Source organism: Ambystoma mexicanum, chromosome 12 (genome assembly GCF_040938575.1).
Source record: "Ambystoma mexicanum isolate Mex_15411 chromosome 12, UKY_AmexF1_1, whole genome shotgun sequence".
Lineage (NCBI taxonomy): Eukaryota > Metazoa > Chordata > Amphibia > Caudata > Ambystomatidae > Ambystoma > Ambystoma mexicanum.
In genome coordinates, this window is record NC_090936.1 from 426,011,590 (window position 1) to 426,024,821 (window position 13,232).

Here is a 13,232-nt window from a genome sequence, read left to right on the forward strand (position 1 = left end):
GTGAAAAGAAAATGGCTGCCGGTGCTCCGTGGGTCCGTGACACGGCAAACTTCCGTTACTCCGTGGTTGTCGGGCACGGAAGTGGACCGTACCTCCTCATCGCCAGTGTTGTGATCGGAGGGCCCACTGCGGTGGAGTGCGCGCCCCTCCTAGATCGAGGGCCCTGCGCGCAGGTGGATCGCGCAAGAACGGACACTGGAGACGTCCGCCTGTTACGGCGCTCCGGCGCGAACTGCCGCCGGGCACCGCCTTTATTAACTGGCGCGCATGCGCCGGCTCGCGGGCCGCGCATGCGCGTTACGTGTACCACATACACAACACCACCCACTTGCTTTTCACTCTCTGTCAAAAGACGTTTATTGTATCCCCGAATTAAGACACAAAGGCCCTCATTACGATACCGGCGCTAAACCATGGTGCTATTAGCACCATGGTTGGTGCCAGTATCGTAACGTGTCTGCCATGGTGAAATGGGGAAATACCGCCCCATTCCAAGGTTGGCGGCCAGTATTTCCCCATTTCGCCATGGTCCTTCCCCATTCCCATTTTTGCCCCAGAGGGCATAATGGGAATTGCGAAGGCGCTAAGTATGGTACCGCAAATTGCTGTACCGTACTTACCGCGAAGGTCCCTTTGCGGGTCCCTACTTTAATTAGGCGCTAATGGGATAACGGCGCCGCAGCCTTTTACGGCGCTGTTAACCCATTAGCGCCAGGGTCGTAATGAGGCCCAAAGCATTACTTACTTACACATGTAAAAATATTCACAGAATGCTACCTTTCTTTGGCTTAAAAACATTCTTCAGGGATCTAACTACAAAAAATACACGGTTTTCAAAGAATGATTTAATTGAGATTTTCAAAGTGTTAATTCTGTTTGTAGATTTTTTGCATAATCCTGAATTCTGAATCACTTTGGCAAATTAAGCACTTTTTTGATTGATTGACCAAAAGTGAAAGATTCCACTGAAAAATCAGCAAATGTGGCTCTTTGCTGGTAATTGTTAGTATGAAAAAACAGCAAACATGTATTTTGTGACCAATTTTCAGAAAAATGATTATGCAGCACTATTCGGAAATCTAAGCACCAAACTCTTTTCAAACAATGTTTGCATATTGCACACAATTTTGTGAAGAGATATATATATATATTTGAATGTTTGGTTATTATTTTGCAGACTTGTTCATGCAAAACTTAAGTTGTGGAGTTTGAGCTGGGGTTGTCCAACACCAGGCCTCAATGGCTGGTCCATGCTGGTTTTTCAGGATACCTCTCATTAATATTCATGAGATAAACTTGCATACAAAAACTTTAAATGTGTGCAAATATTTCCTCATGAATATTAATGAGGGATATCCTGAAAACCCACCAGGATTCCAGCCGTTGATGCTATTTTGATGATATCAGTGGAGCAGAAATTCCCCAACTTCTCACAGCTCTAATATTGAAAATTGTCTTATATCCATATTCATTTTGCAGACTTGTTTCACACTTGTGGATCTTAAGCTCAGTTATGTAGTTTTGTTTGAAAGAAATGTGGAGGAGAAATTTGAAGATGTCTCACAGGGCTGATATTCAGAAGCTGCCTCCGTGTTCTGTTGCTATTGGAAAACCTGAGTGTGATGTTCAGGCTGCTGATGTGCTCTGAGAAATGGGAAGCTCAAGCATCAGCTCTTTTCGGCTGTAATAACAGTAAGCAAGTAGTGATGCGTTATTAAGGGAAGAGGGACCAAACTGTTGACTTGCGTAAGCAGGATATGTTAGCTCTTGGTATTCAGGTATTTGGGGATTTGTATAGTGCAAACCTTAGTTTGTAAGTAAGGGAGAGCTGTACATGTAATTGAGGGTGAGGAGGGGGTTATCGTATGTCACATGGGATGTTCTAGCCATGAAAGTGAGATGTAATGAAGGAATGCAAAGAGTCTAGGTGGCACCTGGGCATTGACTGAAAAGTAAGATCTTGTGTTCCTCCCTGAACTGGAATGTGTGTTGGCGGGATCCGGATTGCCACCAGGGTGGTGTTTAAGTAGTCAGCTGCTTAGCAAGTGTTGGCCTGGTTCAAATGCTTGCCTCAAAAATGGAGCTTGAGTAAATAGCTTTGTATCTATGTGCCCCATTTCATGTATCTGTGGAAATTCGGATTGCTTAAAAAATAGTCATCCGCTTGTGTTATGTGCTAAATTAAGAGAAAACGAACTGCACACAACTAGGTATTTGACAGAGAACATTGCAAACATGTGTCCCCCAGAGGTTGCTAGGTGAATTGCAAAGTATAGCAATTACCATACTCAATAATCCACTCATTGCATACATGTTTGTCATGTTACTGGGTCTTGCACACCTGTTTCATGGCCTCTTGATTTCGCGTGGTGGGTGGTTGGGTTAGTGGGAGCAGGCGGAGCTGAACATAAGTTGCCCCCAGATTTGCTGTGTGAGGCAGGCAGTGTTGTACTGTTGACTGCCTGTTGGTGTAGGTTTGCTCTAAGTGTGGCATGCTGTAGGATTTGGCTTGATGTTGCTGTTCTGCAAGACGGTGCTTGTCGTCTGTGGGTGGCTTATTGTAGGAGTAGGTAGAGATGGCAAGGGTAGTAATAGAGTTGGGGAGTTTAGTGAGTGCTTGTTCTGGGTGATGCTTGTTGTATGATATTGATATAGATATTGATATTTTATTTGTATCACGCTCATACACAAGTGTTTCAGAGCGCAACGAGGCATGGGAGGGGAACAAGGGAGAACAAAAACAATGATCTTACTAGGCCCAGTGACATTGAGAACGTGCAAGGGGAGAGGGAAGGGGGAAATGCAAGGGTGAGGGGAGTACAGGAAAGTGCCAAGCAAAGAAATAAAAAACAAGTGGTTGTGCAGCCAGCAAGTGTCAAGTGCTAGGTTTAAGGCACAGACAGGTGGTGTCTGATAAGTGCAGAGAAAAGGGGGTACTGTAGAGTTACAGATACAGACGCAAGTGCAAGGATTATCAGGAGAAAGTGCGGGTGCGTGGCAGGTTGGGCAAGTACCTGTGCCCAAAGTCAGAGGGTAACCAGATGCACAATGCCAAAGCAGACCAGATGAGCAGGGGAAAGGGGGGCTAGGGTAAAGATGAGCAGGTGTTGGTTAATCTGGCAGGTTGAGTGTTAGCTGTCATTGCTTTTGCAGTTCCAATTAGATTCCAAGCCCAAGTTTCTACCTTCTATAACATGGATTCTGTTCCTAGCATTTAAGCGATCTGTGCAAGACTAGCATGCGTATCACTATGCATCACATGTGCAGCTTCACAACTACTCTGGAGGAAAAGGCTGCGAGAGATGTGCAGCTAGCACACCCTACCAGGCTTGATTGGTCAGCTGCTTGGGCGTGGATCGCCCCTTTCCAACTTGCAGTGAAACAGGCTGCTGCCTTCCATGATCTGTTGAGGGAATTTATTTAAAGGGCAGGACGAGTGAGTAGTTCCCAGGCACGAAGACCCCAAACCCACCCTCCCTCCACCCCAGTCTAGGGCTGGGCTCGTCAGCCCACGGAACACTTGATTCCAGGCGGGTTTTCAGACTGACCAAACGGTATGCAAATTATCTCTATTGATATTCATGATATGTAATGCTTCCTCATACATATGCATGATGGGCCTCCTGAAAGCCTGACCGCGGCGGAACTATCGAGTGGGGCGACAGGCCCAGCCCTGCCCTAGACCTCAGGCCCATCACAAGTACACTTTTCGTTTTTTTTTTTTTTTTTTTAATTTTATTGGTTTAAAACAAACCTTTAAAATATTGCACAAACATCTACACAAAACAAGAGTTTTACCGACTCCGTCATCATTTATCAATGCCCCCAACTGGATCGATTTCGTTCTTCCCATACCTTCGGACAGAGATAGTCACCCGGATTTCCCCTTAAAGATGGTTTTTAAGAGTTCTCAACCCTTTTCTCCGGCTCCTTATTGACCTGCGTACACTTTTCACAACTTCTTCGAGAGATTGTTGCTTGTTTTTGGTGATGGTTGAATGTTGGGAATTATGTCCTAAAATTGCTCAGAAGGTTAAGTGCTCCCTCCTGAGATATGTGTGTCAGCTGAAGATCACAGGTTCAAGTCCTGGCAAGGCCAACTCAACATTTCACCCTTCCAAGGTTGTTGAAAGAAGAAACCACCTTTGTTTGGGTAGTGACCATTCTATATAAAAAAGTTCTATGTGCATTGCTTTGGCAACACTCTATATGACTAACAAAATGGTAGTTATTAATGGTGCTGTGTATCCTGAGCACAAGTGCAACCTTTTGTTCATAGTAAAAGTACAGAGGTTCCCTAACCTACCCCCCTTTTCTTTCAGATCCGCCAGAGCACTAGGGGACCACTCCGGTGGTGATAGTGCGCGGTACAAATATCCTTTAACATTAACATCTCCTAACGCCGCTCACACCCGACATTGGAGTCATTCCGCTGGCTCCATGGCAACACGTAGCCCAACCTCAACGCCCTCTCACTCAGCCCCTCTACCACAAACTCAAAATGGAAATGGAGAAACCAAAAATCCCCATTGCAGTCATTTGGTCACCCTACAAAACCCACCAAAGGCAGTGGTAGTCTGAAGAAATTGGACGATGCGTAATGCAGGGACCCGGGCTATGGAACAATCACGTGTTACCCTTCCATTTAGAAAAAAACAATAAAATCACCTTTACCAAACGCCTTGTGTGCACTCTGCGTCGGTCTTAAGGAGAACAATTTCGAAGTGCCTGTGAAAAGAAATGTGTGTGTTTGTGTGTGGGTGTGTTGTTTGACTTGTTTCATTGAAGTTAACTGATTCACGTTGATGCAGTTACTTCATGGGGAAGTAATTGATGGATATATGTTGGTAAAGGGTATAATGCCATATCTTGTAAAGCTGGGATCGGAAGGATAGGGGGTGGGTGTGAGCTGGATAGCGGGTAAGGGCGAACCCCATTATAATGTATTTATTTTGAAATAAAAAAGAATATGTCATGTACCATCGCCAATTCAAACATTCAGTCGAGAATCCAGGATTTCGCACCACCATTGAGAAAAAACGTGTGCTGGGAAAGGGAGTGAGTATATGTGCATATAAGAATAGGACTGGGGCGCACAAAAAGTGAAAAAAGAGGGAACGAGGTAAAATGTGGAAAATGTGCTGAATGGGCGAGGAGAAGGTAAGTAGGGGTTGAAAACACCCATTTTTTTTTAAGGGGAAAAAACAATTCTCAATAAAAGAGTAAGGAAATGAAGGACGAATATAGCCCATTGCCATTAGAGGCCAATTCGAATTCATGGCATATTGCCCAATATGGCCATTCATCTCTAACACTAGTAACATGTGCTGATGCCCCCCCCTGCCCCCCCCCGTGGCGTTCCCCGTCCTTATAGACTTGCCATGGATTGCTTAAGTATTTGGAATAGTTTTTCTGTTGTGGATTGTTCAGCTTTGGCAATGAATTTGAGAAGATCTATTAAAAAGTAATTCGTTATATAAATGATAATAATAATTAGCACCGCGCCTTCATGGAAACCGTATTGTCATGTCCTATATATGTCCCCGCAGCTTGCGGTGGCTGCCCAGGGCTGGACCGGCCCATAGGGAACTCATGAGATTTCCAGCTAGGCCTCTGCACCCTGGGCCTCTTTTGTGTGCGATTTCCACATTTTCCCATAGGAAAAGGGTTGGGCATGCTGAAAATGTGTAATTTGGGGTCACTTTGAATATTATTTCCAGGGCCTCTTTTGGTTCCCAGTGCACCCCCGTGGCTGCCCCAGTGCACGGGTGAGCAGACGGGGCACAGACGCTGGTCCTGATTTGGACAAGGAGTGGGTATTGGGAATGTGGGACACCCACGTACCAGCACCGCCTGTGACTTGGCCGCATTCCTGCAGTGGCCTACAGAGAGGGGATTTAGAGATAAGAAAAGGACATTGGTAGCCCGACCACTCTGCCATCACTACTGTGAACTCTACATGGAAGAGTGAAGGTAAAATGGTCGGCGTGTGGGAAGGCCTGCTTGCAGAGTGGGCACTGAAACTTTGGCACGTGTGTGGTGTTGGCAGGGCAATGTGCACGTTTTTCCAGTTGGCTTTTTCAGTCCTGCCTTTTTGAGCCAACAGCGCTTTGCAAGGTGGGGCTTCGCCTTTATCTGCCGGCAAGTCAAGGCATGAACAGTTCTGATGGATAGAAAGCCACGACTGTCTGCAGGTTAGCCCGAGGACATTGGACAGTTGGCAATTATGCTAGGGGAGCAGCCTATTTTTGGCGCAATACGGTAAAACGTGCGGTGCTGGTGGAGGCGTGGGAAGCTTGCAAAAGCATGGGGACGCTTTCAGTATGGAAGTAAGTGCTGGGAAGCTTGCAATACTGGAGACAATGCGAGAGCGCTTGCAGTGTTGGTGAGGCAATTTGAGGGGCTTTACACCACATGAGAAGCGTGTGTTATTGGTGCACAAGGCAAGGAAGCATACATACAGTATGGGTGGGGAAATACCCGCTTCTTTGCAGTACTGGTGACAGTATGAAACAGCTTGCAGTGTCGGTGTGCAATGGGAGTAAAGGATTTAAGCATTGTGTGGAAGCGTGTAGTACTGGAGGCGGTGTGAAAGTGTGAGGAGTTGGCGGGCGGCGTGGGAAGGTTTACAGAATAGGGGCAGTGTGGCGAAACATGTAGTATTAAGACTGGTGTGGGAAAGTGCGCAGTATAGTGAGGCAGTATTAAGACCGGTGTAGGAAAGTGCGCAGTGTAGTGAGGCGGTGTGGGGAAACATGCAGTGTTAAGACTGGTGTGGGAAAGTGCACAGTATAGTGAGGCAGTTTGGGGAAACATGCAGTGTTAGGGCCGTGTGGGAAAGTGCGCAATATAGTGTGGCAGTGTGGGGGAAACATGCAGTGCTAAGGCCGCTGTGGGAAAGTGCACAGTATAGTGAGGCAGTGTGGGGAAACATGCAGTGTTAAGACCAGGTGTGAGAAAGTGCACAGCATAGTGAGGCAGTGTGGGAAAACATGCAGTGTTAAGGCCGGTGTGGGAAAGTACGCAGTATAGTGAGACAGTGTGGGGAAACATGCAGTGCTAAGGACGGTGTGGGAAAGTGCGCAGTATAGTGAGGCGGTGTGAGAAAACATGCAGTGTTAGGGCCGTGTGGGAAAGTGTGCAGTATAGTGAGGCAGTGTGGCAAAACATGCAGTGTTAGGGCCGTTGTGGGAAAGTGTGCAGTATAGTGAGGCAGTGTGGGAAAGTGCGCAGCATAGTGAGGCAGTGTGGGCAAACATGCAGTGTTAAGACCGGTGTGGGAAAGTGCGCAGCATAGTGAGGCAGTGTGGGCAAACGTGACATACTGGGTGCAGTCTGAGATCCTTTCTAGTGCTGGTGAAGCAGTGTGGGCAAGCTTGCCATGATACACTTGCTGCGTGCACTGTCCAGTGTTAGGGCGCAGGATGGGAAGACTGCAGCTTCCTTGCCAGAGGTGTGCTTGATTTGTGACTGATTTACAGAATCATCTGATTCCCTGCGCTGCCAACCCCTCATCTGAGCCAAAAACAAGCCACAAAAAAATAAACCTGCCTACGATCTGTGAACTTTGATTCGTCAGGTTACCCCATGCTACCTAGACCACTGTCTCGGGAGGATAGTTCAGGGGCAACGTGCTTGCCTTTAAACAAGACAACAGAGAGCACCACAAGTTCTGCGCCAGGTTTCACATTTGTAAAAAAGTGCAAGTTTGTACTTTCAATTTACTGGTATAAAAGAAGTTAAGCAACACTACAGCTCCCAGAATTCATTAGGTTATTAAATGTACGTCCACAACTGGAACCTGGCGCCGCCAGTAAACCGGCCTCATCTGTTAGGAATATAAACATCTTCTGCACATGTGAGTGCTAGTTTTAGAGAAGCGCCCAGCGCTGTAACTTTCAGAAACAAAGGCGCGAGACACGTTCACATTACATTAAGAAATGCCAGTCAGGGGGAAGAGCAGATGTCAGGAAAAAATAAGCCTCTGACAGAAGAAACATGCGATGACAGCATGTGCATGCACCCTTGCAGAGCAAGCATGCAAACTGTACCGGTGCAGCAGAACCACAGGCAACAGTTTAGTAATGGCCCGATTTACAAATCGTTTTTCATTGAGGTTTCCGCATTGAAATACCCTTTTGTAAATCAGTCTCTTGGTGTTTACTAGATGCAGCTTTCTGCATAAGAGCACACAGTCTGAGCAACAGCACATATTCACAATGAGAGATGTTGCACAGAACGTAGGCACCTGGCGGGGATTCCAGCGGATGATTTACACATGATTTTCACTGCAGCCAGTTGGGGCACATTGGATTAGCTCACTGGAATCTCGGAATGTCCACCAGTAGGCCAACACTCACTCCAAACCACCCTTGAAGTCAACTGGACTTTTCACTGAGTCTGTCAATTTGGTTGGCAGAATAGCTCAGGGGCCATGTGCTCGCCTTGGAAGCAAAACGACATGGAGCAACACAGGTTCGAACCCCAGGTCCACACTTAGAAACCTCTGGGTATTAAGCGCATTATAAATAACCTATCATATCATATCCATATGAAAGCACTTGGATCCAGTGGAAACCATATGTAACTGGCCCCTGGTTTGAGAAGTTGATAACTTTTATTGGACTGAAAAATCTATGCAGAGATGCAACACGACATTAGCTTTTGAAGTGCCACAGACCTCTTCATCAGATGTTGCAGACTGAAAAGATGTGTAAAGGAAAACCACACCACAGATCATTCTTAAAATGGAAAAAAATGAACATTTCATTGGCTGGAGGAACAGAATGAATGGAATGTGGGTCTGGAATTGCTAATGCTGGGTATTGAAACTGAAATCCATGTACCCCCTTTTCTTGAATATCATTAAACCAGCAGTTTATTCCCGTAGACTGGCGTAAAACATAGCAACCAATTATACAGACACCCACACAGACCGACATTGTTTTCTCACTGAGGTGCAAACGGAACTAATAATTTGTTTTCTTTCAGGAAAAGTCTTGAAAGCAAAAAGTGCGCAGCCGCCGGCAAACCTACTGTTACTTCATCCAAAACTCATGCAACCGAGGGAGGGGGTTCGTCATGCCAGAGCGGTGAGCGGAATTGTCAGCTGCGTCACAACAAACACCAGAGAGAGCCTCGCGCGCCCCGCTCACCTGAGCACCGCGCGTCAGACGCTCCGTCCCGGTGCTTGCAGGCACTTCACTCCCTGGGAGGCAGGCAGAAGCAGCGCCTCAGCACGCAGGCACGAGAAGAAGTCCCGGAATGTCTGGGCTGTCACAGAGGGCTGGGGTGCGCAGTCCGCTCCTCCTCTGCCCCCCACCCCTCCTCTCAATGTCCCGGGGCTGTCTTCGGAAAGAGGGCGTGAGGGAAGGATGGCCAGAGCGAAAGAGGGGAAAAGTCCGGGACGCCCCCGCTGCATATTGCATCGATGATTTCATGTTGGCCAGGACTTTGGAGTGTTGTTGAAAATATAAGGAAACAGATGCAGGGGCGCGTTGAGCGAGTGACTGGGCGTGTTTAACATCAGAGCGTGTCCCAAGATTCACAGGGCCAGGCCTTGAATGTTAGGGCATGCCAATGTTGTTTGTTAATAATTATTCGTTATGCCAAGCTGTGAATTAACATATCATAAACGCTCAGCATATTCAATGTGTGTGCCCAAGAGCACAGAGCTGCATTGCAACCCAGTCCTGCAGCTTCGGAGACGTTCTGCGTGGGACTCCGGGCAGCAAAAGAGAAGGCACTCGCCGTAAGTGCTGCTGCCCCTTTTTTTACGGCTAGCACTTCATCATGCCAAACTCTTAAAACACCTATGGACTTCCAAAGGATGCAGGGTTTTTAGTTGGGGCTAGTAGCTTCGCAACACCTCGAAGCCGAGAGTACAGATTGGGAGAAATGGCACGTGGGGAGGGACACACAGCTTGAAGGTGTTGTTTGGTTGTTTGCCCAACCATTGACTGACCATGGCCATGCTGATCCCCATGGCCATTCACACCCTGTTCCAGTCCCTGCCCACCCGAAACACCTCATCATGGGAACTCTGTGCTCGCTTTAATCAAGCCTTATCATGAAACTGTGTGGTCAAGTGCCTCGTCGTGTTTTTTTTCATTTTTTTTTCAAAGCAAACTTTTGAGAGTTAATGGCTTAAGTGCAGCTGTAAACCTTCTGGTGGTGTAATATGTCAACCTGGTGTGCATTCATCCACTCGATTTATAAGCAGTCTGCGGCCCTTCACTGATGTCCTGTTTAAAACAAGCATTGGCAAAGCCAACCGTTTTAGCTTGTGTATAAGCATTAAACATCTGCCAACCACTGGCATAGATGCATAGGTATTCACACCATTCTGCATCTGCTACCCACAATTACCATGTAATGCTACTACGGCTGTGCCTGGCAACTGCCTTTCCCATGCCTGCTCAAAAGCCCAAACATTTGGCTTTGCAAATGCTTGTTATGCTACTGGGATGTATACCACTCACCACTGCCATTTGCGGCATGGGGGAAGTAGGTGTTCTTTGCACGGTATACGCATTCAAATAAAGAGCGCAACACCAGAGGGGCCTGCATACGTCTTCTTTGTTGAACCCAGGGTCATGGACATTCAGTTCCAAATACAACTTCTTCCCCTTGAATCCTCCCCTTTCTTATCCCACTCTCACTTCCCACCTGGAAGCTGTCTCTGCCTTAAATGCACAGAGACCTCTAACATCACCCGTGGGCAAATGTTCTGACAACGGGATCAACACTCTTTGACCAGGTCTTCCAGTCATGCGCTGGGGCCGTGTATTCCTCTCACAGTGTCCTGAGGGCTCTTGAGGGTCAAGCGCATCTTGTATCAGACGTCGGTCCTCCACAGGTGGGGTCCACGTGTCTTCCCGTGACTCTCGGGGTTCAGGATCTAGTTCCGGTGGGAGTAGCTCAGGCTGCTCTCTTTTGATGAAGTGTCTAAAATCTGAACTGTTCCTTGTGATTGCACGTTCAGCGTTCTGGGCTGTCACCATGGTCCCTTTGATGGTGACCATGTTCAGCGGGTTCTGAGAGTATCTCACATCTGTTTTCTTTGCCATGGCTTGCCGTACAAGGACTTTGTCTCCGATTTGGAGATCCTTCAGTACTGCCCCCTTCTCATGTCCGTGTCTGCCGTGGCTCGCTTTTTCCTCTTGGTGTCCCTCTTTATGATCTCTGCATCTTCCTCCTCATGCGCGCTGGCTTTTCATACAATACGCGTGCAGATTTGATAGCGCATCATTACCTATGCGGGTGTCTTATTGGTAGCTTCATGGGGCGTGTTGTGATAGTGGCATAATAGTCTGCAGAGATCTTGATAGGGGTTGGTGCCTTCTATGCAAGCTCTTTGGACTGTTTTTTTGATGGATGCCATAAACCGTTTGACCATTCCATTTGCTTGTGGCCTTCTGGGGGTGATCCTTTGGTGCATGAAGCCCATATGCTTCGCAAAAGCCGCAAACTCGTGGCTGTTTAATGGAGGTCCGTTGTTGGATTTGATGTATCGTGGGATGCCCCATTCACTGAGTACCTTGTCAAATATTGCGGTTACTTGAGGCTACGCTATTGTTGTTGTGCTCTTGACAATGGGACATCTTGAATACTCATCGATGAATATGATATGATATGATATGATATGGTATTTATAACGAGCCTATACACAAGTGTTTCAAGGCATGACGTAGCAAGGGAGGGGGAACAGGGGAATTCACCAGATTCCATCGGACCGCAGAAATCAACCGCTACTCTGTCCCTTGGGTGGTCCGGTATGTGTGTGGGCTGTAGCGGGATGGGAGCTTCCGCTTGCCCTGTGCATTGAAACGACAGGCAGTTCTTGACCCAGCTGTCTACAAGTGAGTCCAAGAATGGAAACCATACATGACACCTTAGCTGCCTTTTGTCAGCTCCCCGGTGTCCTTTATGTGCTGTTCTGATGACTTTAGACCTGAGTGTGCGGGAATGATTAGTCGGCACCCACTCAGCAGAATGGAGTGGTCTTTGACTGATAACTACCTGTGCACTCTCGCTAGTCTCTCGATTTCTTCTTTGCTCACCCCAGGTGGTTTTGGACTACATGCCGGTATTCCTTCCATGTATTATTGCTTGCCACGCTGATTGCTAACGGCATGGACGGGTCAGCTGTGGATGCCGCCGCAATAGCTTCCAGTGAGATTGCCGGTGCTAGGGTGTTGACAGCCACATAGTTGATGTATTCTGCATCAACTTGGCGGGTGGTTGGCACCCTGGCTGGGTGGCTTGAGAGGTAGTCTGCCAGGTTTTTGATCTCCCCCCGGCATGTGTATGATGGTATAATCATACACCTTCAGCCTTATACCCCATCTTTCTATTCTTGGTGGCATCTTCGTGCACAGGTTACCAAAGAATGAGAGCAGTGCCTGGTGGTCTGTGATTAGAGTACATTTCTTCACAATTATGAAATTGTGGAAATGTTTGCAGGCCCATACTGCCGCCAACCTCTCTTTCTCGGCTTGCGAGTATGCCGACTCTGTGGCTGATAGGGCACGACTCGCATGTGCGACAATGTGTCTGCGGTGTATGTCAGCACTACTCGTCTGCGCCAGGATGGTGCCAAGTCCCACTGGGCTGGCGTCAACGGTTATTTCTGTGTGCCACATGGGATCGAAGTATGCCAGGCTAGGTCCGCTTTGATGGAATCAAATGCCACCTGACACTCCTTTGACCACTGGAATGTAGAGTCTTTTTGCAGCAACCTCCTCAGAGATTCGGTGAGAGAGGCATAGTGGGGAATGTATCATGCGCAATATCCGACCATTCCAAGGAATGATTGCACATCTGCTGCCTGTGCTGGTTCCTGTAGGTTGGTGATTGTGCTGACTTTTTCTGGGTCCAGTGTCATGCCCTCGTCAGAGAAAATATGTCCAAAAAATGTTAGTTTAATTTTGCTGAAACTGCACATATCCAGGTTCAGCATTAGGCCGGCTTTGTATAGTGCTGCACATGTCACTAGCAGTACCATGTTGTCTTCCTCCTGTGATGTACCAAACACAAGGATGTCATTGCTGCAGTTTAATGCACCCCTGATTGGTCTAATTATCTGTTTTATGGCCTTCTGGAAGATTCCTGCAGCAGAAGAGATGCTGAAGTTTAGGTGTCCGTACCGGAAACACCCCTTCATGGGTGGCGAAGATGGTGATGCTCCTCGATTCTAGATGCAGTTCGAGCTGGTGGTACCTTTCAATGAG

General features: G+C 47.4%; 1 protein-coding gene across 2 annotated transcripts in view; it reads right to left on the minus strand.

Moving 5' to 3' along the window:
• SLC6A12 (solute carrier family 6 member 12) overlaps positions 1–9,409 on the minus strand; it is a 525,985-nt gene extending 516,576 nt beyond the window's left edge. The window contains exon 1 of one of the 2 annotated variants that reach the window (XM_069628586.1): positions 9,156–9,409. The gene's annotated coding sequence lies outside the window, so the exon portion shown is untranslated. Of the gene's footprint in view, positions 1–9,036; positions 9,128–9,155 lie in introns of those variants that run through there. The other variant, XM_069628587.1, reaches the window with a different exon arrangement.
• Between the last annotated feature and the right edge of the window lie 3,823 nt (positions 9,410–13,232).